This window comes from Pseudophryne corroboree, chromosome 6, assembly GCF_028390025.1.
Source record: "Pseudophryne corroboree isolate aPseCor3 chromosome 6, aPseCor3.hap2, whole genome shotgun sequence".
In the NCBI taxonomy this organism is placed as follows: Eukaryota; Metazoa; Chordata; class Amphibia; order Anura; family Myobatrachidae; genus Pseudophryne; species Pseudophryne corroboree.
Genome location: NC_086449.1, coordinates 283,435,376 through 283,463,244, shown reverse-complemented (window position 1 = coordinate 283,463,244; position 27,869 = coordinate 283,435,376). Strand labels below are relative to the sequence as shown.

Genomic DNA, 27,869 nt, shown 5'->3' with positions numbered 1-27,869 from the left:
GGTTTATCGGTTGCTGCTAATAAAGAAAACAAGCTTTGAATTGATGCTAAATCATCTTTTTATTGGAGAAACAGATAGCCTGCTGGCAGACTACAATAACACCGGGCACGCTGACCTACAAACGCATGTAGAGAACAGAGGTAATTATCAGTTTCAGGATGTAAGGAGTGCTCACGTTTTCCATCCACCGTCTCAGACAAGCTCGTGTTACAGCAGGTCGCTTTCAGTCATGTGTGGTAACCAAACTTGATGCAACGTGACAACTGTCTGGAACTAGGCTGACCTGCTGGGTGTTTTTGGTGTGTCTTCTCTATGCACAATGCAGGTATTCATGTTGAATATAGAATCATCACTTTGTGGGCGTGGTAATTAACATTCATTGATAAAATGTTAATCGTTTATTATTATGTGAAACTACAAATTTACTCAACATACTGGTATGTAATAAATTATTAAAAGGGAATATGCCAAATGCTAAAATTAAAAATTAATAGAAATAGTGTATAACAGTGGAAAGTAAATGAAACTTACTAATGAACTTAGCAATAATTGTAATATTTTAATATGTCCTACAGTAAAAACATTAAAGCAGCACTATTACAAAACATGTCAATGCATTTCCATAACACTCAATAACAGCAGGGACTAAGCCCTCCTTCTCCGTCCTCCGTACACCCCCCCCCCCCCCCCCCCGCCTCTTGGACCCAAACATTCCACCACCCCCCAGACCACCCCCACATATCACTAATACTGTAGACAGAGATATCTATATAAATGTAAACAGACATATCTCTGTCATCAGGTAGGTGATGTGGCATGTAACTCCAGCTGCTCCTGAGGGGGTGGCATTCAGTAATTTAGGGGTTCCAAAATGTAATTATATCTTGGCCCACCAAAAAACATTGCGGTGCCCCTGGTAGCATATGTTTATTTCAGAGGCAAAATAAATAGTTAAATATGAATGAAAGTGTGCATGAAGCAAACCTGGTGCATATGTTCAGGGGAGCCACAACGTTTTTAGATGGGGGAAGCAAGATATAATTAATTTTGCTGGCCCTAAATTGCTGAATGTCATAACCCCCCAGGGGCAGCTAGACTTATCTGCCATGCAACCTACCTGACAGATATATATATATACCTATATTCATATAGATGTCTCTTTTTGTCTGTCTGAGGAGGGGAGTGCTGTGAAGAGGGGGAAAGAAAGGACAATGAGGAAGCTGAGGGAGAAGATGGGAAGAACATATGAAGTGGGAGGTGAGAAGGGCGCAGAGGAGGGGCCAGCCCACAGTAACTAGCCAAGCACTGTAGGGGCTGGAGTTGACTGCAGGGAGAGAAGGTCCCTGGAGGCCGGAGAAGAAGGGCTGTGGAGAGAGAGCAGGTGAAGCAGGCAGAAAGGGGGTTATCTCCATCCTGCCCGTGGTAAGCCTAGATGGCGGCCACACTACGTCCTTTGACCCAGTACATTTATTGGCACTTCTCAAATATTTTGGTTGCCACTTCTACAAGATTTTACAGGGACAGTTTTAGGGGCATATTCATCATGGAAAAATTGTGAAATGAGAATTTTTCGTTTTCAATTCTCATCCTTACATTTTACAATTGTTTTGCTATTCATCATGCCTTTATAATAATATCACTTCAGAAAAACTGCTATTTTTGAGAAGCAGCTTTTTGGAAAGTGATATTTTTCTCCTCTGCAGTGTCTGCTTACCTTGTTGCAGCTTGGGCTCCACCTGTCCTTGGATTCCCCGCTGCTCCAAAGTCCCATAGCTTCAACTGCCTGGCCTGCACTCCTTCCGTGCTGCTTTCATATTCATCGTGCAGCTCTGGCTCCCATACGTCCCCTTCAGCAGCGGCTCTGGCTCCCATACGTCCCCTTCAGCATGCGGCTCTGGCTCCCATACGTCCCCTTCAGCGCGAGGCTCCGGCTCTCATAGGTCCCCTTCAGTGTGTGGCATCGGCTCCCACCCGTCCCCTTCTGTGTGTGGTTCCGGGTCCGGCTGCAGACTGGGGGGAGCTGGATACACAGTGTGCGATGGACTCAGGGGAGGACCAGGGAGAGCGAGTGCTGTTGAAGAGGTGACAGGTGAGGTGGGGAAGGGGGAGAGCTAGAGCACACAGCCGTGAGTTATCTGATATATCCCTCCGCTACATGCTGAGAAGCTGCTAGGCTGTTCGCCATCTCAGGATGGTGAACACTTTCAACTTCAAACCCCGAAAAAAATGCTTTTTCGGAGTTTGATGAATGTACTAATTTCTACATCCCGATACTATAGATAGTATGGGGAGTGTAGAAATTATCAAAGCAGGCTGTAACAAAGGAGATATTAGTCATATCTCTTTTGTTACAGCTTTGATGAATGAGGATTTGACAAAAAAACAACAACATATTTTGCTAAAATTCTCATTATTTAAAGATAATGAATATGCCCCTATGTCTCCAATCCGCCCCTTGATATAGGACTGTCAGTAGCAACATGGCTATTTATACTCATTGGGGGATATTCAATTGTTTGAAAAGTCAGTTGGGTGTCTGTTTTTTCTTATCTAATAGACAGGAAAAAACAGACACCCAACCGACTTTTCCAACATTTGAATATCCGCTGTTGTTTGATTACAGGAACTTGTCAATGACGTTACCAGAACAGGCATTGTCGTAATACATTAATTGTTGCTATAACCAGTGTCGGACTGGGACATAAAGGGCACACCGGGGGATGCTGTTGTAGGGGCCCATGCTTAAAGGTGTGGCCAGGCTCCACTGTGGTGTGGCCAGCCACCACAGAGGTTTGGCTAACCGTTACAGAGTACATGTTCTGTTCCCCCTGGTAAATATATAATAAACCATATTATTGTGAAGTATAATGTAACATAAGTATAATGCATAATTCAAGTGCACTAGGATAGAGTCTGGAACCTCATCCTAGAGGAGGAGGAGTGCTCACAGGCAGTGGGGCCCACCGGTGGTTTCCCCTGTTCCCGTGTGGGCCAGTCCGACCCTGGCTATAACTGATCAATAGACTCACCCATGCCATTGCAAGAGGAGTTACTGCAAGCAACAACTGGGTAAAAATATATGGCAGTGGTTCCAAAACTGTGGCCTAGATTTATCAAGCCTTGGAGAGTGATAAATTGCACGGTGATAAAGTACCAACCAACCAGCTCCTAACCATCATGTTACATTATCACCATGCAATTTATCACTCCAAGGTTTGATAAATCTGGGCCTTAGTACCTAGGCACCCTGGGGTACTGTGAGGCACTTGAAGGGGTACTCTGGGTTGGTGGTCCAAGACCAAATCAAATTATTTATGGTCAAACTGACAGGCAAAACCAGTGATAGTGGCTGCCAGTCATAAAACATGTGGCCGATCGGAAGCACGACTCTACACCATCACATAACTGACCCTAAGGATGACAGAGAGACACAATTTACTTAATTTCATATTTTTTTCCAATTTTATCAATAAAAAACATTTATTCTAGGGATGCTGTAATAGGGGGGAATAAAACTGAATGATTTGTGTCTGGGCTTTTAGAACTTCGATAAATAAGCCTGTAATAGGCTAATATAACGTTATATGCTTAGTATATAAAAAATAAAAAGAGCACTAATTGAACTTACAAGAACATAAAAATAAATATCAAGTAATACCTTTAGTACTTTTATAATTGTTATATAAAGGTACTTTACTAAGAGTAATAGAGTAAAATAGACTCCTGGGGTAAAACAATCATAAACATAGGATTACAATTAAACAACTATAGAACAAGGGTGTACTGTAGCTCTACCATAGGTACAGGGAGTGCATCTGCTATGGAGGCGAGAACTGAGAGGGTCCCTCCTTGTGACAATTACATATGTTATATACAAGGGCATAGCTATCATAGGTGCAGGGGGTGGAGCTACTATAAGGCCCAGGGCTGAGAGAGGCCCACCTTCCCTGTCAAAGTTACATGTCTTATATACATTTTTCATCATTGTGTGGTACATAGGGGCCCTTACAAACATTTTCCTGGAGGGTATTATAATGTGGCATATTATGAGCTGGGGCACCGTAATGTGGCACAGTATGAAGCGGAGGCATTATAGTGTGACATAATATGAACTGGGAACATCGTATGGCATAATGTGAATTGAGGGTACTGTGTTGCATAATGTGTACTGGCAGCCCTACAATAAGACATAACGTGTACTAGTGCACTGGTGTGGTTGATAAGATAAACTAAGGCACTACTATGGGGCATAACATTAACTAAGGCACTTCTATGGTTCAGAAAATAAACAAGGCCACTATTTAGGGGAATAAAATAACAACAGCTACAGAGTAGAGATGAGTGGGTTTGGTTCCCTGAGAATCGGACCCTACCGGACTTCACTACCTGAGCCCGGATCTGAGCCTGGCTCGGGTTTTCCCGCCTGACTCGGAAACCAGAACGAGGCAAAACGTCATCATCCCGCTGTCAGATTCTCGCTGGGTTTGGATTCCATATAAGGAGCCATGCATCGCCGCCATTTTCACTCCGGCATTGGAGAGTGTAGAGAGAGGACGTGTCTCCGTCCTCCGTGTCTGTGCGGGAGGGAAAGTGGGGTGGCTCAGTCCAGTGTAGTGTCTTATGCTGCATCAGTCCAGTCACAGTGGTGGTGTCCTCTGCTGCCATATGTCCAGTGCTCCTGTATAAGTCCAGTCCAGTGGTGCTTGTTGTGCTGCATTAGTTCAGTGGTGGTGTATTGTGCTGCATCAGTCCAGTCACAATGGTGGTGTCCTCTTCTGCCATATGTCCAGTGCTGCTGTATAAGTCCAGTCCATTGCAGTGGCGCTGTGTTGTCCTGCATCAGTACAGTGGTAGTGTCTTGTGCTGCATCAGTCCAGGCACAGTGGTTGTGTCAAACAAGGGTATAGAGAACTACTGCACCCTAGGCGGCTGCAGTAGGGTTCACAACAAATGGAGTGTACTCCCACCGCGCACTGCCAAATGTTTTATGAAGTCAGTGGAGGAACTTTGATGGTTTATAATTACAAGAGGAAGGAATGTCCCAACACCCTCAATATGTTTCCGATCCTCCTCAGTTCCTTGCAGTGATCTTCTGAATCGATCTTTTTTAAAGTCAAACATCCCTCAAAAGAAAGAATGGGACAACAATGTCATGTAGTCTATCCTCACATGCACTTCCTCACTATATTTCCTTAGGAGATGATGGTATGTGCGTACCGTACTCACGTCAAAGTGTGAAATTCTCCTCATATAAAGGTATCTTTAATTCTTGAAACTTCCCACAGAGGCGAATAGTCACTCAAACAGTTTCTTGTCGCATAAGATCTTACTCACAGTGTTCCTAGTGTCAAAACGTCCATTGCGGTTTCTTTTAGGCGTCTTGAATCCTCAATTATTGCGTATAGCTCCTCCCAATCTCATGGGTATTGCGCATATATAAAGAGGAGATACTTCTAAACAGGATAACCTAGAGAGTCCTCAGGTGTCCATAGCCCTCATACCAACGCGTTTCGACCACATTCTTTGTCAAGGTGTATATTGAGGGCATGGTTGCAGGTATTTATACCATTCAAAACGAGCTGGTCCACCAAAAACTCCACTGGCTGCTCAATGTAGAAAATCTTCTGCTGGAATCCTGGGGTGCAGTCGTAATCTCTCGCAACGGCGATAGGTCTAACAGCTCAATGCAAAATTCAGGGTTCCTGCTGAGCGAAGAGCCTGCCAGAAAATAGAGAACAAGTTTGCAGAATCTGACTATCAGACTGATAACTAGCAGTCAGCTCCCATCAGAATGTAACAAGGTTCTTGCTTTCGCCAGAGATTATGACTGTCCAGTAGTACAGCCATAGAATTCCAGTGGTACTGGTGTATAAATCCAGTCCAGTGATACTGCAGTATATGTCCAGTGATACTGCCGTATATGTCCAGTGATACAGCAGTATATGTCCAGTGGTACTGCCATATAATTCCAGTGATACTGCCGTATAATTCCAGTGATACTGCCGTATAATGCCAGTGATACTGCCATATAATTCCAGTGGTACTGGCGTATAAATCCAGTCCAGTGATACTGTCGCATATGTCCAGTGGTACTGCCGTACAATTCCTGTGGTACTGCCGTATAATTCCAGTGATACTGTCGTATAATTCCAGCGGTACTGGCATATGAATCCAGTCCAGTGATACTGCCGTATATGTCCAGTAGTACTGCCATATAAATCCAGTGATACGACCGTATATGTCCAGTGGTACTGCCGTATAAATCCAGGGGTACTGCAATATAAATCCAGTCCAGTGATACTGCCGTATATGTCCACTGGTACTGCCGTATAATTCCAGTGATACTGCTGTATAATTCCAGTGGTACTGGCGTATAATTCCAGTGGTACCGGCGTATAAATCAAGTCCAGTGATACTGCTGTATATGTCCAGTGGTACTGCAATATAATTCCAGTGGTACTGGCGTATAAGTCCAGTGATACTGCCATATAAATCCAGTCCAGTGTGCGGAAAAACGCAGGCGTGCCAGGATAAAACACGGGAGTGTCTGGAGAAACGGGGGAGTGGGGGGAGTGGCTGGCCGAACGCAGGGCGTGTTTGTGACATCAAACCAGGAATGAAACGGGCTGAGCTGATCGCAGTGTAGGAGTAAGTCTCGAGCTACTCAGAAACTGCTAAGAATTTTCTATTCGCAATTCTGCTAATCTTTCGTTCACAATTCTGCTAAGCTAAGATACACTCCCAGAGGGTGGCGGCCTAGCGTGTGCAATGCTGCTAAAATCTGCTAGCGAGCGAACAACTCGGAATGACCCCCATTGTTATATAACTCCAGAAAAATAATGGAGAACAAAAATTTGGAGGAAAAAATAGGGAAAGATCAAGAACCACTTCCTCATAGTGCTGAAGCTGCTGCCACTAGTCATGACATAGACCATGAAATCCCATCAACGTCTTCTGCCAAGGCCGATGCCCAATGTGATAGTAGAGGGCATGTAAAATCCAAAAAGCCAAAGTTCAGTAAAAAGACCCAAAAAAATAAATTTATATGGTCTGAGGAGAAATGTAAACTTGCCAATATGCCATTTACGACACGGAGTGGCAAGGAATGGCTAAGGCCCTGGCCTATGTTCATGACTAGTGGTTCAGCTTCACATGATGATAGAAGCCCTCATCCTCCCGCTAGAAAAATGATAAGAGTTAAGTTGGTAAAAACACAGCAAAGAACTGTGCGTTCTAAGATGGTTTCACAAATCCCCAAGGAGAGTTCAAGTGTGTCGGCGGTTGCGATGCCTGACCTTCCCAACACTGGATAGAAAGAGGTGGCTCCTTCCACCATTTGCACGCCCTCTGCAAGTGCTGGAAGTAGCACCCACAGTCCAGTTTCTGATATTCAAATTGAAGATGTCACTGTTGAAGTACACCAAGATGAGGATATGGGTGTTGCTGGCGCTGAGGAGGAAGTTGACGAAGAGGATTCTGATGGTGATGTGGTTTGTTTAAATCAGGGACCGGGGGAGTCACTTCTTGTCAGTTGGATGAATATGCCCATTGTGATGCCTGGGCAAAATACCAAATAAGCCACATCTTCGGTGTGCAATTATTTCTCCACAAATCCGGACAACAGGTGTCAAGCCGTGTGTTGCCTCTGTCATTCTGTAATAAGTAGGGGTAAGGACGTTAACCACCTAGGAACATCCTCCCTTATATGTCACCTACTGTGCATTCATCAGAAGTCAGTGTCAATTTGTGAAACTTTGGGTAAGAGCGTAAGCAGTCCACTGACACCTAAATCCCTTCTTCCTCTTGTACCCAAGCTCCTGCAAGCCACACCACCAACTCCCTCAACGTCAAATTCCTCCTCAGTCAGGATCGTCAGTAGTCCTGCAGGCCATATCACTGGCAAGACTGAGGAGTCCTCTCCTAACTTGGATTCCTCCGGAGGATCCTTGAGTGGTACGTCTACTGCTGCTGTTGCTGCCACTGCTGTTGTTGCTGCTGGGAGTTAATCGTCATCCCAGAGGGGAAGTCGGAAGACCACTTGTACTACTTCCAATAAGCAATTGACTGTCCAACAGTCCTTTGTGAGGAAGATGAAATATGACAGCAGTCATCTTGTTGCAAAGTGGATAACTGAGGCCTTGACAGCTATGTTGGTGTTAGACGTGCGTCCGGTATCCTCCATTAGTTCAGTGGGACTTAGAGAATTGATGGAGGTAGTGTGTCCCCGTTACCAAATCCCATCTAGGTTCCACTTCACTAGGCAGGCTATCCCGAGAATGTACAGAGACGTCAGAAAAAGTGTCCTCAGTGTCCTACAAAATGCAGTTGTACCCACTGTCCACTTAACCATGGACATGTTGACAAGTGGAGCAGGGCAGACTAAGGACTATATGACTGTGACAGCCCACTGGGTAGATGTATGGCCTCCCGCAGCAACAACAGCAGCTGCACCAGTAGCAGCATCTCGCAAACGCCAACTCGTTCCTAGGCAGGCTGCGCTATGTATCACCGCTTTCCTTAAGAGGCACACCGCTGACAACGTCTTACGGAAACTGAGGGACATCATCGCAGAATGGCTTACCCCAATTAGACTCTCCTGGGGATTTGTGATATCGGACAACGCCACCAATATTGTGCGTGCATTACATCTGGGCAAATTCCAGCACGTCCCATGTTTTGCACATACAATTCATTTGGTGGTCCAGAATTTTTTGAAAAATCACAGGGGCGTGCAGGAGATGCTGTTGGTGGCCCGAAAAATTGCGGGCCACTTTCGACATTCAGCCACCACCTGCCGAAGACTAGAGCACCAGCAAACACTCCTGAACCTGCCCTGCCATCACCTGAAGCAAGAGGTGGTAACTAGGTGGAATTCAACACTCTATATACTTCAGAGGATAGAGGAGCAGCAAAAGGCCATTCAAGCCTATACATCCACCTATGACATAGGTAAAGGAAGGGGAATGTACCTGACTCAAGCGCAGTGGAGAATGATTTCTGTCTTGTGCAAGGTTCTCCAACCCTTCAAACTTGCAATACGTGTGTTATGAACCACAGGTAGTGGTTCATTCCTATTCTATGTTTATAGTTGTCTTGCAGGCCAGGATTTCCCGTTGCTCTGGTTTTAGAAGACTCTTGTTTGCTGCCGGTGGTGAGTCTGTGTGATTGCAGCTTGTTCCCATGTGTTCAGCCTCACCTGTCTGTTGATTGCACCTCTCAGTTGTGCAGCAGGGCAGCTGCACGACATAATTAATTAAGACTCTGTTATATTCTGGCTCAGTGCAATTCACAGACGCTGGTGATATTTCCTGAGTTCCAGAGTTCTTGAGTTCTGAGCTAGTCTCTGCCAGTTCCTGAGCTCCTGTCTAGCAGTATCTGCCTAGCTGCTTTGAGTGTCGGTTCCTGAGTGTTGGTTCCTGAGTGTCGGTTCCTGAGTGTCGGTTCCTGTGTCGATTCCAGTGTCTGATCCTGTGTCCTGCCGTGAAGCGTTCCTGTCCAGGAGTCCTGTGGCTTAGTCTGTGCCTGGGCGAGTGTCTGGCTTCTTGGTGTCCACCGGTCTGTTGTTTGGGATTCTGCCTGTCCTCCGGTTCTGAGAGTCTGTGTTGGCTACTTTGGGGGTTCCAGTCCGTTTGCCAGTATTTGTACCGGTTCCGTGAGTAGCGGCTTTGCCGCGTCCGTCGGCCTAGGCCGCAGTATTCTTTGGTTATAATTTGTTACTGGTGTTTTGCAGAGGGTTCTGCTTATGCTGTCACCGCCGGTACACAACAGTATTGTGTCGGTGAGTGGACAGCATTTCCTTGGTTGTTCTTTTCCTTTGGCGGCGTGCCGCACATATATTTAGTTTTAGGGTTGTTAGTAGCCCCTAGCCTTCTGTTTGCTTTAGTCAGAGGTCCCCTTGTTATTATCCTGTCTCGGTTCACGCCTTGTCTCAATCTAAGACCTGGGGGCTTAGGAGTTGGGCAGACCTAATCCGCCCTTCAAACGCGGCTGCCGTGGGCCCAAGAAACCATAGTCACTCAGGCGTGAACTGACCACACGGGTGAAACAATTGAGGTAGGGTGCTAGGGGCTATTTCCACACCACACCTTACTTCAGCGTCACGTTCTGGTGCTCAGGACTCACTATGCAACATCTCCCTTGTTCTGAGCACCAGGAACCTAACATTATCACCAGCCATACAACAAAAAAGAAATAAAGCTTTTTCTTTTTTGGCCCAGTCCAGTGTCTTGTCTAGAATCCAGTCCTGTCTAGAATTCAGTGTGCAGAATCCAGTCCTGTCAAGAATCCAGTCCTGTCTAGAACTCAGTGTGCAGAATCCAGTCCGGTGTTTAGAATCCAGTCCTGTCTAGAATTCAGTGTGCAGAATCCAGTCCGGAGTTTAGAATCCAGTCCTGTCTAGAATTCAGTGTGCAGAATCCAGTCCGGTGTTTAAAAATCCAGTCCAGTCTTGTCTTGTCTAGTTTAAAAATCCAGTCCAGTCTTGTCTTGTCTAAGAATCTTGTCTTAGAATCTTGTCTTAGAATCGTGTCTAGAATCGTGTCTAGAATCTTGTCTAAGAATATTGTCTAGAATCTTGTCTTAGAATCGTGTCTAGAATCGTGTCTAGTCTTGTCTTGTCTAGTTTGAAATCCTCCTATGCCTACTATGCAAGCCCTGCAAGCATCTCTCTCAGCCCTGAACTCTGCTTTCAGTGCTTTGAAACCTGAGCTGCTGGAAGTTTTGCAGCAATCCTTAAAGCAACTGCAAAACCTTCTGACCAAAATTTTGCTTATTTTGCCAGAAGTAGTTGAGAGTTCATTCTCTAAAGAGACTCTTGTTCACAGTATGGTGACAAGTGAATCCTCAGGTTTAATTAGAGAGAAAAAGTTTGAAAGTTTTCTGCGGCCCAGGCTCTCAGAAGAGGAGCGTCTGCGTCGCAGAAACTTAGATTTATGCCTATATTGTGGGGGTTTAGGCAACTATCTGCAGACCTGTGAGTTGCACAAGCCAAAGTGTGGCGACAAGTCCTGCCCTCTGGCCAAGTTGAGTCAGGATACAAGACCCACTCCTGTCTCTACTGTGGCAGAGGTACTTGTCACACAACCCACACTAAAAAGCACTCTGTCCTATAATTGGGGTCCTTGGGCTAGGGAGCCCCATTATAGATTCAGGAACCAAAGGAGAATGTTTCTCTTCTCTCTTGATTTTCCTGTTGAAGCAGAGTTGCAAACCCCTGGAGCGGTGCCCAATGCCCGGGGTCCTGGAGTGGTGCCCGATGCCCGGGGTCCTGGAGTGGTGCCCGATGCCCAGGGTCCTGGAGCGGTGCCCGATACCCGGGGTCCTGGAGCGGTACCCGATGCCCAGAGTCCTGGAGCGGTACCCGATGCCCAGAGTCCTGGAGCGGTACCCGATGCCCAGAGTCCTGGAGCGGTACCCGATGCCCAGAGTCCTGGAGCGGTACCAGATGCCCAGAGTCATGGAGCGGTACCCGATGCTCTAGGTTATAGCGGGACATCGAATTTTATAGCTCAGGTGTCAATACCAGAAGGGGTCTCAGAAACTGTTACCCCAGGTAGAGACTTGAAAAGCGCAACTCCAGAGAAGGTGTCTAAAACCATAGTTCTAGAAGGGAACTCGAGAAGCAAAACCCCAGAAGGGATCTTTGAAGTAATATCCCCAAGTGGGGTCTCGAGAGACAAAGCCCCAAAGAAGGGTCTAGAAGTCGCTTCCCCAGGAAAGGACTCAAGAGGCATAGCATTAGTGGAGGTTCTGAAGGTTATAGCTTCAGCAAAAGTCCCGGAAGTCATTGTCCCGGGAGAAGTTTCGATAATTATCGACTCGGAGAGGGAGGCTGGCGGCCCGGTCCCAGAGAGGGAGGCTCACGGCCCGGTCCCAGTAAAAGAATCTGAGGTGCTGACCCCAGCGGGGTTCCCGAAGGCCACTGCCCCGGGTGGGGTTCAGAAAGTCACTGCCCCGGGTGGGGTTCAGAAAGTCACTGCCCTGGGTGGGGTTCAGAAAGTCACTGCCCCGGGTGGGGTTCAGAAAGTCACTGCCCCGGGTGGGGTTCCGAGGGCCACTGCCCCAGGTGGGGTTCAGAAAGTCACTGCCCCAGGTGGGGTTCAGAAAGTCTGAGCCTCGAGTAAGGTCAATAGTGACCAGGTCCTAGCAAAGCACTCTAGTCAGTCAGATGGGAAGGAAGCAGATCCTGACTCTGTTGATATCTCAACATCTATAATCTTTGATGGGGACTTAGTCCAATTTCTGGCGCTTTACAAACACTATTACACCATTTTGTTGTCTAGACCATTTCTGGGCATCACTTCAGAGAACCTTGTGCTCTATCTGATATATTCCTTTAGAGGAGAGCCTTTTGAGTGGGCGACCAGCCTAATGAAAGCTGAAGATCCCATTCTTCAGGATCCCCCAGCATTCAGTGATGCAGTTATTAAGAGATATGGTTCCAAAGAAATTGGTTCTGGTTCCTCTAGGTCACCCGTCTTATATGCTGAGAGTCCACCGTATACTGTAAACTCGGCACAAAAATCACAGCCTATTACCATTGCTACTGGATGTGCTTTCCTGTCTTCTCCCTACAGGAAATCTTCTAAAGTTTCAGTACCTAGGGGAATGGAACCAATCTATGGTCTGTTCTCAGATTCCGAAACTGATGAGGTTTCTTATATGCCGGGGCACTCTGGTAGGAGACGGAAGAAGCATCTGATTGCTCAACCTATATGTTTTGAAGAATTTTTTGAGCCAGAGATTTCTTCCTTTCCTGGTGTCGCCAAGCAAGCACAGGATAAAAAGAAGAAAAAGAAATATTGCTGACTCTTGTCTTGTGGTGTATATATATATATAAAAAAAAGTTGTTGTTTTTTTCCTTGTCTTGTGTCCAGTGGCCACTGTCAAGGGGGGAGGGGCACTGTTACAAGCTGTTGCCACAGCTTGTTTCTGTTTCTTGTCTTTGTCTGTTTGTTCCAGTGTCAGGTTTATTAATGAACACCTTGTTTTTGAAAACCTGAATTTTGGGGTCCGTTGACCCCTCCTCAAGGGGGGGGGGGGGTACTGTCATGAGCCACGGCTGTGGCTCATTCCTGTTTTGCATTTTGGTTATGTATTTTATGTTATACTTCTGTTTATGTTCCCCATGGGTGTCATGGGGTGTTCGGAGCTCACCCTTAAGGAGAGGGTACTGTTATGAACCACAGGTAGTGGTTCATTCCTATTCTATGTTTATAGTTGTCTTGCAGGCCAGGATTTCCCGTTGCTCTGGTTTTAGAAGACTCTTGTTTGCTGCCAGTGGTGAGTCGGTGTGATTGCAGCTTGTTCCCATGTGTTCAGCCTCACCTGTCTGTTGATTGCACCTCTCAGTTGTGCAGCAGGGCAGCTGCACGACATAATTAATTAAGACTCTGTTATATTCTGGCTCAGTGCAATTCACAGACGCTGGTGATATTTCCTGAGTTCCAGAGTTCTTGAGTTCTGAGCTAGTCTCTGCCAGTTCCTGAGCTCCTGTCTAGCAGTATCTGCCTAGCTGCTTTGAGTGTCGGTTCCTGAGTGTCGGTTCCTGAGTGTCGGTTCCTGAGTGTCGGTTCCTGTGTCGATTCCAGTGTCTGATCCTGTGTCCTGCCGTGAAGCGTTCCTGTCCAGGAGTCGTGTGGCTTAGTCTGTGCCTGGGCGAGTGTCTGGCTTCTTGGTGTCCACCGGTCTGTTGTTTGGGATTCTGCCTGTCCTCCAGTTCTGAGAGTCTGTGTCGGCTACTTTGGGGGTTCCAGTCCGTTTGCCAGTATTTGTACCGGTTCCGTGAGTAGCGGCTTTGCCGCGTCCGTCGGCCTAGGCCGCAGTATTCTTTGGTTATAATTTGTTACTGGTGTTTTGCAGAGGGTTCTGCTTATGCTGTCACCGCCGGTACACAACAGTATTGTGTCGGCGAGTGGACAGCATTTCCTTGGTTGTTCTTTTCCTTTGGCGGCGTGCCGCGCATATATTTAGTTTTAGGGTTGTTAGTAGCCACTAGCCTTCTGTTTGCTTTAGTCAGAGGTCCCCTTGTTATTATCCTGTCTCGGTTCACGCCTTGTCTCAATCTAAGACCTGGGGGCATCGGAGTTGGGCAGACCTAATCCGCCCTTCAAACGCGGCTGCTGTGGGCGCAAGAAACCATAGTCACTCAGGCGTGAACTGACAACACGGGTGAAACAATGGAGGTAGGGTGCTAGGGGCTATTTCCACACCACACCTTACTTCAGCGTCACGTTCTGGTGCTCAGGACTCACTATGCAACATCTCCCTTGTTCTGAGCACCAGGAACCTAACAACGTGAAGTCTGTTCAGACACTGCCAGCTTAAGTCAGGTCATTCCCCTCATCAGGCTTTTTCAGAAGCAGCTGTAGAAATTGAAGGAGGAGCTAAAACGGAGCGATTCTGAAAAGTATGTGGGACTTGTGGATGGTGCCCTGCATTTGCTTTGCCAGGATTCAAGGGTGGTTAATCTGTTGAAATCAGAGCACTACATTTTGGCCACCGTGCTCAATCCTAGGTTTAAAGCCTACATTGTATCTCTCTTTCCGGGCAGACACAAAGAGTCTGCAGAGGTTCAAAGACCTGCTGGTGAGAAACTTGTCAACTCAAGCGGAACGTGACCCGTCAACAGCTCCTCCTTCATTTTCTCTCGCAACTAGGGCTGCAAGGAAAATGATAAGATTTCCTAGCCCACCCGCTGGCGGTGATGCAGGGCAGTCAGGAGCGAGTGCTGACATCTGGTCCGGACCTGCCAACGATTACTGACATGTCTACTGTCACTGCATATGATTCTGTCACCATTGAGTGACAGCATCCAAGTAGGCATGTCAGACAGTCCGTACATATACTGGCAGGAAAAAGAGGCAATTTGGATTAGAGATGAGCGGGTTCGGTTCCTCGGAATCCGAACCCGCCCGAACTTCAGCTTTTTTTACACGGATCCGAGCGACTCGGATCTTCCCGCCTTGCTCGGTTAACCCGAGCGCGCCCGAACGTCATCATGACGCTGTCGGATTCTCGCGAGACTCGGATTCTATATAAGGAGCCGCGCGTCGCCGCCATTTTCACACGTGCATTGAGATTGATAGGGAGAGGACGTGGCTGGCGTCCTCTCCATTTAGATTAGAAGAGAGAGAGTGAGATTGAGACAGAGACTCTTGATTTACTGGAGCTTAGGAGTACTAGAGAGTGCAGAGTTTACTAGTGACTGACCACTGACCAGTGACCACCAGTGCAGTTTTATTTAATATAATCCGTTCTCTGCCTGAAAAAAACGATACACAGTGACTCAGTCACATACCATATCTGTGCTCAGCCCAGTGTGCTGCATCATCTATGTATAATATCTGACTGTGCTCACACAGCTTAATTGTGGGGGAGACTGGGGAGCAGTTATAGGTTATAGCAGGAGCCAGGAGTACATACATATTATTAAAATTAAACAGTGCACACTTTTGCTGCAGGAGTGCCACTGCCAGTGTGACTGACCAGTGACCTGACCACACTGACCACCAGTATAGTATACTATATTGTGATTGCCTGAAAAAGTTAAACACTCGTCGTGTGACTTGTGTGGTGTTTTACATACTACATCTCATTATCATCCAGTCTATATTAGCAGCAGACACAGTACAGTACGGTACGGTAGTCCATGGCTGTAGCTACCTCTGTGTCGGCACTCGGCAGTCCATCCATAATTGTATACCACCTACCCGTGGTTTTTTTTTCTTTCTTCTTTATACATACTACATCTCATTATCATCCAGTCTATATTAGCAGCAGACACAGTACAGTACGGTAGTCCACGGCTGTAGCTACCTCTGTGTCGGCACTCGGCAGTCCATCCATAATTGTATACTAGTATCCATCCATCTCCATTGTTTACCTGAGGTGCCTTTTAGTTGTGCCTATTAAAATATGGAGAACAAAAATGTTGAGGTTCCAAAATTAGGGAAAGATCAAGATCCACTTCCACCTCGTGCTGAAGCTGCTGCCACTAGTCATGGCCGAGACGATGAAATGCCAGCAACGTCGTCTGCCAAGGCCGATGCCCAATGTCATAGTACAGAGCATGTCAAATCCAAAACACCAAATATCAGTAAAAAAAGGACTCCAAAACCTAAAATAAAATTGTCGGAGGAGAAGCGTAAACTTGCCAATATGCCATTTACCACACGGAGTGGCAAGGAACGGCTGAGGCCCTGGCCTATGTTCATGGCTAGTGGTTCAGCTTCACATGAGGATGGAAGCACTCAGCCTCTCGCTAGAAAACTGAAAAGACTCAAGCTGGCAAAAGCACCGCAAAGAACTGTGCGTTCTTCGAAATCCCAAATCCACAAGGAGAGTCCAATTGTGTCGGTTGCGATGCCTGACCTTCCCAACACTGGACGTGAAGAGCATGCGCCTTCCACCATTTGCACGCCCCCTGCAAGTGCTGGAAGGAGCACCCGCAGTCCAGTTCCTGATAGTCAGATTGAAGATGTCAGTGTTGAAGTACACCAGGATGAGGAGGATATGGGTGTTGCTGGCGCTGGGGAGGAAATTGACAAGGAGGATTCTGATGGTGAGGTGGTTTGTTTAAGTCAGGCACCCAGGGAGACACCTGTTGTCCGTGGGAGGAATATGGCCGTTGACATGCCTGGTGAAAATACCAAAAAAATCAGCTCTTCGGTGTGGAAGTATTTCACCAGAAATGCGGACAACATTTGTCAAGCCGTGTGTTCCCTTTGTCAAGCTGTAATAAGTAGGGGTAAGGACGTTAACCACCTCGGAACATCCTCCCTTATACGTCACCTGCAGCGCATTCATAATAAGTCAGTGACAAGTTCAAAAACTTTGGCCGACAGCGGAAGCAGTCCACTGACCAGTAAATCCCTTCCTCTTGTAACCAAGCTCACGCAAACCACCCCACCAACTCCCTCAGTGTCAATTTCCTCCTTCCCCAGGAATGCCAATAGTCCTGCAGGCCATGTCACTGGCAATTCTGACGAGTCCTCTCCTGCCTGGGATTCCTCCGATGCTTCCTTGCGTGTAACGCCTACTGCTGCTGGCGCTGCTGTTGTTGCTGCTGGGAGTCAATGGTCATCCCAGAGGGGAAGTCGTAAGCCCACTTGTACTACTTCCAGTAAGCAATTGACTGTCCAACAGTCCTTTGCGAGGAAGATGAAATATCACAGCAGTCATCCTGCTGCAAAGCGGATAACTGAGGCCTTGACAACTATGTTGGTGTTAGACGTGCGTCCGGTATCCGCCGTTAGTTCACAGGGAACTAGACAATTTATTGAGGCAGTGTGCCCCCGTTACCAAATACCATCTAGGTTCCACTTCTCTAGGCAGGCGATACCGAGAATGTACACGGACGTCAGAAAAAGACTCACCAGTGTCCTAAAAAATGCAGTTGTACCCAATGTCCACTTAACCACGGACATGTGGACAAGTGGAGCAGGGCAGGGTCAGGACTATATGACTGTGACAGCCCACTGGGTAGATGTATGGACTCCCGCCGCAAGAACAGCAGCGGCGGCACCAGTAGCAGCATCTCGCAAACGCCAACTCTTTCCTAGGCAGGCTACGCTTTGTATCACTGCTTTCCAGAATACGCACACAGCTGAAAACCTCTTACGGCAACTGAGGAAGATCATCGCGGAATGGCTTACCCCAATTGGACTCTCCTGTGGATTTGTGGCATCGGACAACGCCAGCAATATTGTGTGTGCATTAAATATGGGCAAATTCCAGCACGTCCCATGTTTTGCACATACCTTGAATTTGGTGGTGCAGAATTTTTTAAAAAACGACAGGGGCGTGCAAGAGATGCTGTCGGTGGCCAGAAGAATTGCGGGACACTTTCGGCGTACAGGCACCACGTACAGAAGACTGGAGCACCACCAAAAACTACTGAACCTGCCCTGCCATCATCTGAAGCAAGAAGTGGTAACGAGGTGGAATTCAACCCTCTATATGCTTCAGAGGTTGGAGGAGCAGCAAAAGGCCATTCAAGCCTATACAATTGAGCACGATATAGGAGGTGGAATGCACCTGTCTCAAGTGCAGTGGAGAATGATTTCAACGTTGTGCAAGGTTCTGATGCCCTTTGAACTTGCCACCCGTGAAGTCAGTTCAGACACTGCCAGCCTGAGTCAGGTCATTCCCCTCATCAGGCTTTTGCAGAAGAAGCTGGAGACATTGAAGGAGGAGCTAACACGGAGCGATTCCGCTAGGCATGTGGGACTTGTGGATGGAGCCCTTAATTCGCTTAACAAGGATTCACGGGTGGTCAATCTGTTGAAATCAGAGCACTACATTTTGGCCACCGTGCTCGATCCTGTATTTAAAACCTACCTTGGATCTCTCTTTCCGGCAGACACAAGTCTGCTGGGGTTGAAAGACCTGCTGGTGAGAAAATTGTCAAGTCAAGCGGAACGCGACCTGTCAACATCTCCTCCTTCACATTCTCCCGCAACTGGGGGTGCGAGGAAAAGGCTCAGAATTCCGAGCCCACCCGCTGGCGGTGATGCAGGGCAGTCTGGAGCGACTGCTGATGCTGACATCTGGTCCAGACTGAAGGACCTGACAACGATTACGGACATGTCGTCTACTGTCACTGCATATGATTCTCTCAACATTGAAAGAATGGTGGAGGATTATATGAGTGACCGCATCCAAGTAGGCACGTCACACAGTCCGTACTTATACTGGCAGGAAAAAGAGGCAATTTGGAGGCCCTTGCACAAACTGGCTTTATTCTACCTAAGTTGCCCTCCCACAAGTGTGTACTCCGAAAGAGTGTTTAGTGCCGCCGCTCACCTTGTCAGCAATCGGCGTACGAGGTTACATCCAGAAAATGTGGAGAAGATGATGTTCATTAAAATGAATTATAATCAATTCCTCCGCGGAGACATTGACCAGCAGCAATTGCCTCCACAAAGTACACAGGGAGCTGAGATGGTGGATTCCAGTGGGGACGAATTGATAATCTGTGAGGAGGGGGATGTACACGGTGATATATAGGAGGATGATGATGAGGTGGACATCTTGCCTCTGTAGAGCCAGTTTGTGCAAGGAGAGATTAATTGCTTCTTTTTTGGGGGGGGGGTCCAAACCAACCCGTCATATCAGTCACAGTCGTGTGGCAGACCCTGTCACTGAAATGATGGGTTGGTTAAAGTGTGCATGTCCTGTTTTGTTTATACAACATAAGGGTGGGTGGGAGGGCCCAAGGACAATTCCATCTTGCACCTCTTTTTTCTTTTCTTTTTCTTTGCGTCATGTGCTGTTTGGGGAGGGTTTTTTGGAAGGGACATCCTGCGTGACACTGCAGTGCCACTCCTAGATGGGCCAGGTGTTTGTGTCGGCCACTAGGGTCGCTTATCTTACTCACACAGTCAGCTACCTCATTGCGCCTCTTTTTTTCTTTGCGTCATGTGCTGTTTGGGGAGGGTTTTTTGGAAGGGACATCCTGCGTGACACTGCAGTGCCACTCCTAGATGGGCCCGGTGTTTGTGTCGGCCACTAGGGTCGCTTATCTTACTCACACAGCTACCTCATTGCGCCTCTTTTTTTCTTTGCGTCATGTGCTGTTTGGGGAGGGTTTTTTGGAAGGGACATCCTGCGTGACACTGCAGTGCCACTCCTAGATGGGCCCGGTGTTTGTGTCGGCCACTAGGGTCGCTTATCTTACTCACACAGCGACCTCGGTGCAAATTTTAGGACTAAAAATAATATTGTGAGGTGTGAGGTATTCAGAATAGACTGAAAATGAGTGGAAATTATGGTTTTTGAGGTTAATAATACTTTGGGATCAAAATGACCCCCAAATTCTATGATTTAAGCTGTTTTTTAGGGTTTTTTGAAAAAAACACCCGAATCCAAAACACACCCGAATCCGACAAAAAAAATTCGGTGAGGTTTTGCCAAAACGCGGTCGAACCCAAAACACGGCCGCGGAACCGAACCCAAAACCAAAACACAAAACCCGAAAAATTTCCGGCGCTCATCTCTAATTTGGATGCCCTTGCACAAACTGGCTTTATTTTACCTAAGTTGCCCCCCTCCAGTGTGTACTTCGAAAAAGTGTTTAGTGCAGCCGGTAACCTTGTCAACGATCGGCGTAGCAGGTTACTTCCACAAAATGTGGAGAAGATGATGTTCATCAAAATGAATTATAAATTTCTCCAGGAAGACCTTTACCAGCAATTGCCTCCAGAAAGTGCACAGGGACCTGTGATGGTGGATTCCAGTGGGGACGAATTAATACTCTGTGAGGAGGAGGATGTACACAGTGAAAGGGGTGAGGAATCGGAGGATGAGGTCGACATCTTGCCTCTGTAGAGCCAGTTTGTGCAAGGAGAGATTGATTGCTTCTTTTTTGGTGGGGGGCCAAACAAACCAGTCATTTCAGCCACAGTCGTGTGGCAGACCCTGTCGCCGAAATGATGGGGTTGTTAAAGTGTGCATGTCCTGTTTATACAACATAAGGGTGGGTGGGAGGGCCCAAGGACAATTCCATCTTGCACCTCTTTTTCTTCTTTGCATCATGTGCTGTTTGGGGACTAGTTTTTTAAAGTGCCATCCTGTCTGACACTGCCGTACAATTCCAGGGGTACTGTCGTATAAGTGCAGGGGTACTGCCATATAAGTCCAGTCCAGTGGTGCTGTCTTGTGCTGCATCAGTCCAGTGGTGGTGTATTATGCTTCCATAAGTCCAGTGGTGGTATCCTGTGCTGTATATTATTTACTCCAAATAAAAGGGTTATACTGTTAGGGTCTCCTGCCCTGTGCTGCCACGTCGTCATGGCAACCGGGAGACAAGTGCTAGTGGAGTAACCTGAGCGCAGCTGATACTCCGGTTCGGGTCTTTTGCTGTGCAGTGGTTATAGGCTCTGTGCACGGCAGGGGATCCGGTGCTGGTTTTTGTGCTCACAGTCTGTGAGGTCTGAGTGGGGCGTGGACAGCACCTGCTTTATAAGGCCTCTTTTCAGGGTAAGCAGATGCTGCTGAATCTTTGTTGGTTAGTCAGTTCATGAAAGTTAGCCAGTACTGTGTAGCTTTGTATTTGTTTGTTGCTTACTGCAAATAGGCCTGGGGATTTGGTATTACACTCTGCCAATCCAGACCTAGCAGTAAGACTGGAGTCAGTCGTTTAGCTTGCTGGGGTTCTGTTACTACTCTGTGAACTTAGCAAGTTTGCGGCTGTATTCTAAGACTTGCCTGTCTAATCCTGTCTCACTGTGCTAGGTGTCAGGGGTCAGTTTAGTGGCAGTAAGCTAAAACCTGTGCACTGCAAGTGAGAATCAGGATTGTGGAGAGACTCCTTGTGTCTATCATTCCATCTCTGACCAAGGAGTTTACTGCCACACCCGTTGGTAACCCTTTAGGGTTTTGCTGTTGCCCTTAGCAACAGCATTTCGGGTTCTCTACGTATTAAAACACAACATCTTGCTTTTTACATCTGAGCAGTTCTAATACAAGGGAGATACCCAGTTCCTTAGCCTCTGGGCTTCTCTGTTCACTTTGTGTGTATTTTGTTACCCTATCACCTTCTGTGTACGTTATGTCATATTCCCCAGTTTGTCTGTGAGTCCATTTGTTTTGCATAACAGTTCAAATACCAGTACATTCCTGCAGACACTGGAGTGCATAACAGTTCTGACACCAGTACTTTCCTGCAGGCACTGGTGTGCATAACATATACACCTTACTTATCTTATTATCCAAATAATTTTTACAGGGCTTGCCCTGTGTGGTGTAGGGGTACGCTTGCCTCTGCTGTATATTATTATAATAGCCCCAAATAAAAGGGTTATTTTTATCCAAATTAATTTTGCAGGCTTTGCCGTGTGTGTGTTTGTGGTTTAGGGGTACGCTCTCCTGTGCCACCAATATTGTGCGTGTATTACATCTGGGCAAATTCCAGCACGTCCCATGTTATTTGTGCCGCACACTTGTGTCGCTTAGCTTAGTCATCCAGCTACCTCATTGCACCTCTTTTTCTTATTTGCATGATGTGCTGTTTGGGGCCAAGTTTTTTTAAGTGCCATCCTGTCTGCCATTGCAGTGCCACTCCTAGATAGGCCAGGTGTTTGTGCCACATACTTCTGTTGCTTAGCCATCCAGCTACCTCATTGCACCTCTTTTTCTTCTTTGCATCATGTGCTGTTTGGGGCCTATTTTTTAAATCTGCCATCCTGTCTGCCACTGCAGTGCCACTACTAGATGGGCCAGGTGTTTGTGCCGCACACTTGTGTCGCTTAGCTTAGTCATCCAGCCACCTCGGTGCAACCTTTTGGCCTAAAAACTATAGTGTGAGGTGTTCAGAATAGACTGGAAATGAGTGGTAATGAATGTTATTGAGGTTAATAATACCGTAGGATCAAAATTACCCCCATATTCTGTGATTTTAGCTGTTTTTTTGTTTTTTTTCCAAAAATCATCCAGATCCAAACCAAAACACGAAAGGGTGGTTTTGGCAAAAGCAATCCAGATCTAAAACACGAGCATGGAAAAAGAACCAAAACCAAAACAAAATACGAAAAGTGCCCACCGCACATCTCTAGTAAAAAGACACATATATTCACACAGATACGACAAAACCACACACATTGGCACTGATAGAAAAATAATAAAGCAGATAGGCCCGTGCAGGAAAATAATAAAACACACTAGCACTGATAGAAAAATAATAAACCACATAGGCCACCACAGTGAAAATAATAAAACACAATGGCGCTAAAGGAAAAATAAAACACACATCGGCACCAATAGGAAAATCAAAACTTTAAATCTCAATGATCGCACTGTGTCTAAGCCTCAGGCTGTGGAGTCCCTCACATGGCTGCTTGGTGTTTTACTCCCTTTAATTATAACTAGCGGCCCCTGAGTCATCATCCCCTCCCTTGGCCCCTGTGTGAGCCATGTCCCATTGCTTCCCTCTGTGTTAGCCATGCACCCATTCCCCTGTGTGATTTCACCCCTCCCACTTGTGTGATTCATGAGGAGAGAGACGGGGAGAGAGACACAGACAGGGCAGAGGGAGAGAGAGACACAGAGACGGAGGGAGAGAGATGGAGACAGACGGAGGGAGAAAGAGACGGAGGGAGGGAGACAGACAGGGAAAGACAGTGATGGAGGGAGATAGACACAGAGACAGGGAGAATGAGAATGACAGACATGGAGAGGGAGAGAGTCAGGTAGAGGGACAGAGACAGACATAGGGGGGGAGGGAAACGCATGAGATTTGGTTTGATTGTGCAGTGGGGTGGCATCCCTATACCTGTTGATGCTCTTACCCCAGTGGCAGCGAGTTCTTTGATGTGCCCCCGCTCTCCACCACTCGGGAGAGACAGGAAAAGACAGACGGAGAGACAGAGGTGGAGGGAGAGAGACAGATGGCGAGGGAGAGAGACAGAGGGAGATAGACATGGAGAGGGAGAGACAGGGAGAGACAGAGGCGGAGGGAAAGAGAGAGATACAGATGGCGAGGGAGAGAGACAGAGGGAGATAGACAGGGAGAGGCAGAGAGAGGGAGAGAGACGGGCAGAGAAAGACACAGAGACAGAGGGAGAGAGACAGGGAGAGCGTGAGAGAGAATGACAGACCTTGAGAGGGGAAGAGAGACAGGGACACAGAGGCAGTGAGAAAGAGAGATGTGGATTGAGACAAAGAGAGAGGGGAGAGAGAACCATGGAGGGAGAGAGGGGGGGGGGGCGGGAGGGAAACATATGAGAGTTGGTTTGATTGTGCAGTGGAGTGGCATCCCAATCCCTGTTGATGCTCTTACCCCAATGGGTAAGTGAATCCTTTGAAGTGTCCCCACTCTCCACCGCTCGGGAGGGTTGTGTTGCCAGACTGCCCATGTTGGCGCTGCAGTTCCTAGATCCTTCCTGAACTCCTCGTGTGTGTTGGGATACACACCGGCATGGTCCCGTGGTCCTTTGCCCGAGATTTCCAGTTCTCGGGTCTCGCAGGAGGAGATATTTTAGTGTAATGGGATAAAATTAAAATGAAAAAAAAAGAAAAAAAAAAGCTCCTACACGACAGGGGCACATACTTTGCCCCCTCCCCCCCACCTGAATCCGCCACTGTCCGCATCCACATCCGAGTCGCACTAATTATACAGGGAGTATACGGTACATGAAGGGACAGATATCAGGGGGTAAACAGCATATGAAGGGACAGACATAAGAGGTTATAGAGTATATGAGGGGACAAATATTAGGAAGTATACAGTATAGGAGGGGTGAGACATCAGGGGGTATACATTATATGAGGTGGCAGACAGATCAGGGGGTATAAAGTATATGAAGAGGATAGAAATTAGGGGATATGCAGCATATGACGGGACAAATATTACAATATATACGGTATATGAGGGGTGAGACATCAAGGGTATAGAGTGTATGAGGGGACAGACAGATCAGAGGGCATACAGCATATGAGGGGACATATATTAGGAGTACATAATATATGAGGGGGTAGCAGACACCCCCTCAGTACCTGCTCCTTCATTCGCTATCGCCGGTGGTATGGCTCCCTGCATGGTTGTCTCTCTTCTCCAATGCTCCACCATGCTGAGAATGTCATTGACCAATCAGACCACAGGTCAGGTGACTGCCCGCTAAGCTCCTCCCCCATCTCCATGGTAAATGGGGGACGCGTCCTGGCTGTGTCAGTCCCTGTAACAGAGGAGGTAAGAGCGAGATCGTGATAGTAATGTGAGGTGGATTGCCTCTGCTCTGTGGCTCTTCTGTTGGGGTAGTGTCAGGATAAAATGGCGGAGCCAGGTGCCCCCTTCAGCGCTGGAGCTCGGCGGCAACGGACTCCACTGCCTCCAGCAGTTCTGCACCTGGTGTGACTGTATTGATTATATATTAGTGTCCCACTTATTGTAGCAGGCAGGCCCCCTTTGCCTATACACAGTAGTACTGAAAATAGAGTATATTAGCATATTCATATATCATCAGTCAGTGTCGTCATCCCACGCCCTGATTGCAGTTAATGAATGTTATACACTGTACTTCAAATAACACTGCCGTTCCCCCCCCCCCCCCCCCCCCCCATCCACCTCGCCTGATTGGCATTTGAAATAGGCGAATGTTATGCAAAATAAACAAAAATACTGTAATAAAGTACACTGGAAGACCTCATGTTTTTCTATGTGTGCTCTTGGCTCCTCTCTCTGCACACGTGTGATGTCATACACACGTGTGTCATGATGGGTCACAAACACAACACTGCAGGACTGGAAGCACAGCCATGTGCTAAAGCCGGCATCCACTAGCTGTTTATTCGCTGTCAGCCTGTCGGTAGTATTCAGCCAGCCCAGTGCTCTGACATTTGTGACGGAAGTCGCAGTCTGACGGAAATACCCTCCATACAGCCTTAAGACCCACAGGGCCCTAAGCAGCCGCCTTGGTTGCCTTGTGGTAAATCCTTCTCTGGTGATGTCCCTTTAAAATATTTATCCCCTCAAGGGGCGCCAACATCTATATTCACTTACAAAAAAAAAATCAGCCCTTTGAATATTACATTAGCAGTTCTTTTATTTCTCATATTACTTGTTGGAGGCCATTTGCTAATCCCTGTTGGTAGCTCCTGTGTGGTCTCACATATTTTTCTGCATCTTGTATTTTCTTTTCTGTATGGCGTTAACACTGGGACATCTTTGTTCTTCTGTAATGTGAGGTATAATTTACAATCCAATACTAGAAAATGGGAACATGTACAATAGTGATTACCTACATACAGTAAGACACATTATCTTGAATATATTCCTTCGGAACAAAGCAGAATATTACTGATTGCCCCAATTAGACTCCACCATTTGTCGCCTAGTACTACAGTGTAAAATTGTCTTATTTGTGATTGCCAATCATGGTAGTACTGTTGTTCTGTGTATATAAAAGGTGAAATCTATTCTCAAAAGACTGTCTAAAGAAGATATTTTTGTTTTCTGTGAATATATTCACTTGCACTGACAGGATAAACCTACACTATTAACATCTTCAGGGGTTGATTAGATTGTGGACCCTATTTCGATATTTACGGGGTTGATTGGATTGTGGACCCTATTTCGATATTTACGGTAAATGTCAATGCTTTAAGATCTGTACATACAAAGAAGCCGCATGACGCATGTGCAGATCTGTGGCTGTGATAATCATGCTGCTGGTGTTTGGGGGTGGCAACAGGATGCATTCCAGAAAATGAGGGCACGTAGATCCTGTTTTCTGGGCATTTTCCAAAGCCAGTGGATGCACCCTCGGACACAGCTTCACTGGCCCCTGCAGCATGATATTTACAGACGTCCTGTGTAACCTGAGGGTTTCTTAGATGCAGTGTTGTGCTGGGACATGAAGGGCCCACTGGAGGAATGCAGGAGTAGGGACCTATGCATGGGTGTAACCAGCCTCTAGAGAGGCTTGTCTAGCCATTAAAGAATTCATTGTCTGGACCTCCTGCTTAATATATAGATAATCAATGTATAATTCAAGTGCACAGTCTGGAACCTGACCCTGAAGACCAGTACTGACAGGAGAGATGTGTGCTGAGCGATCTTAACACAGACCGCTCAGCACACATCTCTCTCTCCGCTCAGCACAGCGTAATGCGTGCTGAGCGAGGGAGGGGGGGGGGGGGGGGGCGCTCACTTCACACAGTGCTGAAGTGAGCGACCTGCTAGATTGAGTCTGCATGCAGGCTCAATCTAGCACCGGCGATAGCGATGCGCGGGGCCGCGCATCGCTATCGCTGGGGGGCATACACACGACAGACCTGTGCTTAAAATCTAAGCAATCTAGTCAGATTGCTTAGATTTTGAACACGGATCTCTCCGTGTGTACCCCCCTTTAGATGAAGGGGTTGGCTTTCAGGCAGTGGGGCCTCTCTGAGGTTTCCCCTGTAACCTTGTGGGTCATTCTGACCATGCTTAGATGACCGATGTTTGGGCAGATGATCTGATGCAATGTCTTCAGATGCAGCAGCGGATCAGAGGATCCGACATCCTGCAATGATGAGGGAAAAACAAGAAAACAACTTAAAGTACTGCAAGTAACTCATGGGGGACCACAGAGAGTACAGATCTTACAGCCTGATGGGTGGTTTGCACTTGTAAATAGCATAATAAGGAAAACACAGGCACGGGGACACAATACAGTACAAATAGAGGAGGGGGTGGTAAAGAAGTTACAGATGGGGGATGGAACACAATAAAGACCATACATATATATGTATGTATGTATGTATGTATATATATTAGTGATGTGCACCGGACATTTTTCGGGTTTTGTGTTTTGGTTTTGGATTCGGTTCCGCGGCCGTGTTTTGAATTCGGAAATTTTTTGGTCGGATTCGGGTGTGTTTTGGATTCGGGTGTTTTTTTCAAAAACCCTAAAAAACAGCTTAAATCATAGAATTTGGGGTCATTTTTTGATCCCATAGTATTATTAACCTCAATAACCATAATTTCCACTCATTTCCAGTCTATTCTGAACACCTCACACCTCACAATATTATTTTTAGTCCTAAAATTTGCACCGAGGTCGCTGGATGGCTAAGCTAAGCGACACAAGTGGCCGACACAAACACCTGGCCCATCTAGGAGTGGCACTGCAGTGTCAGGCATGATGGCACTTCAAAAAAATAGTCCCCAAACAGCACATGATGCAAAGAAAAAAAGAGGCGCACCAAGGTCGCTCTGTGACTAAGCTAAGCGACACAAGTGGCCGACACAAACACCTTGCCCATCTAGGAGTGGCACTGCAGTGTCAGGCAGGATGGCACTTCAAAAAAATAGTCCCCAAACAGCACATGATGCAAAGAAAAAAAGAGGCGCACCAAGGTCGCTGTGTGACTAAGCTAAGCGACAAAAGTGG

The 27,869-nt window shown here is 47.0% G+C and overlaps 1 long non-coding RNA gene across 1 annotated transcript; it reads right to left on the bottom strand.

Moving 5' to 3' along the window:
* Positions 1-46: 46 nt before the first annotated feature.
* Positions 47-25,177, bottom strand: LOC134935195 (uncharacterized). Its single transcript, XR_010179975.1, has 4 exons — positions 25,139-25,177; positions 24,493-24,671; positions 1,715-2,071; positions 47-352 (listed from the first exon to the last, which is right to left on the bottom strand). It is a non-coding gene; the product is annotated as an uncharacterized LOC134935195 (long non-coding RNA).
* Between the last annotated feature and the right edge of the window lie 2,692 nt (positions 25,178-27,869).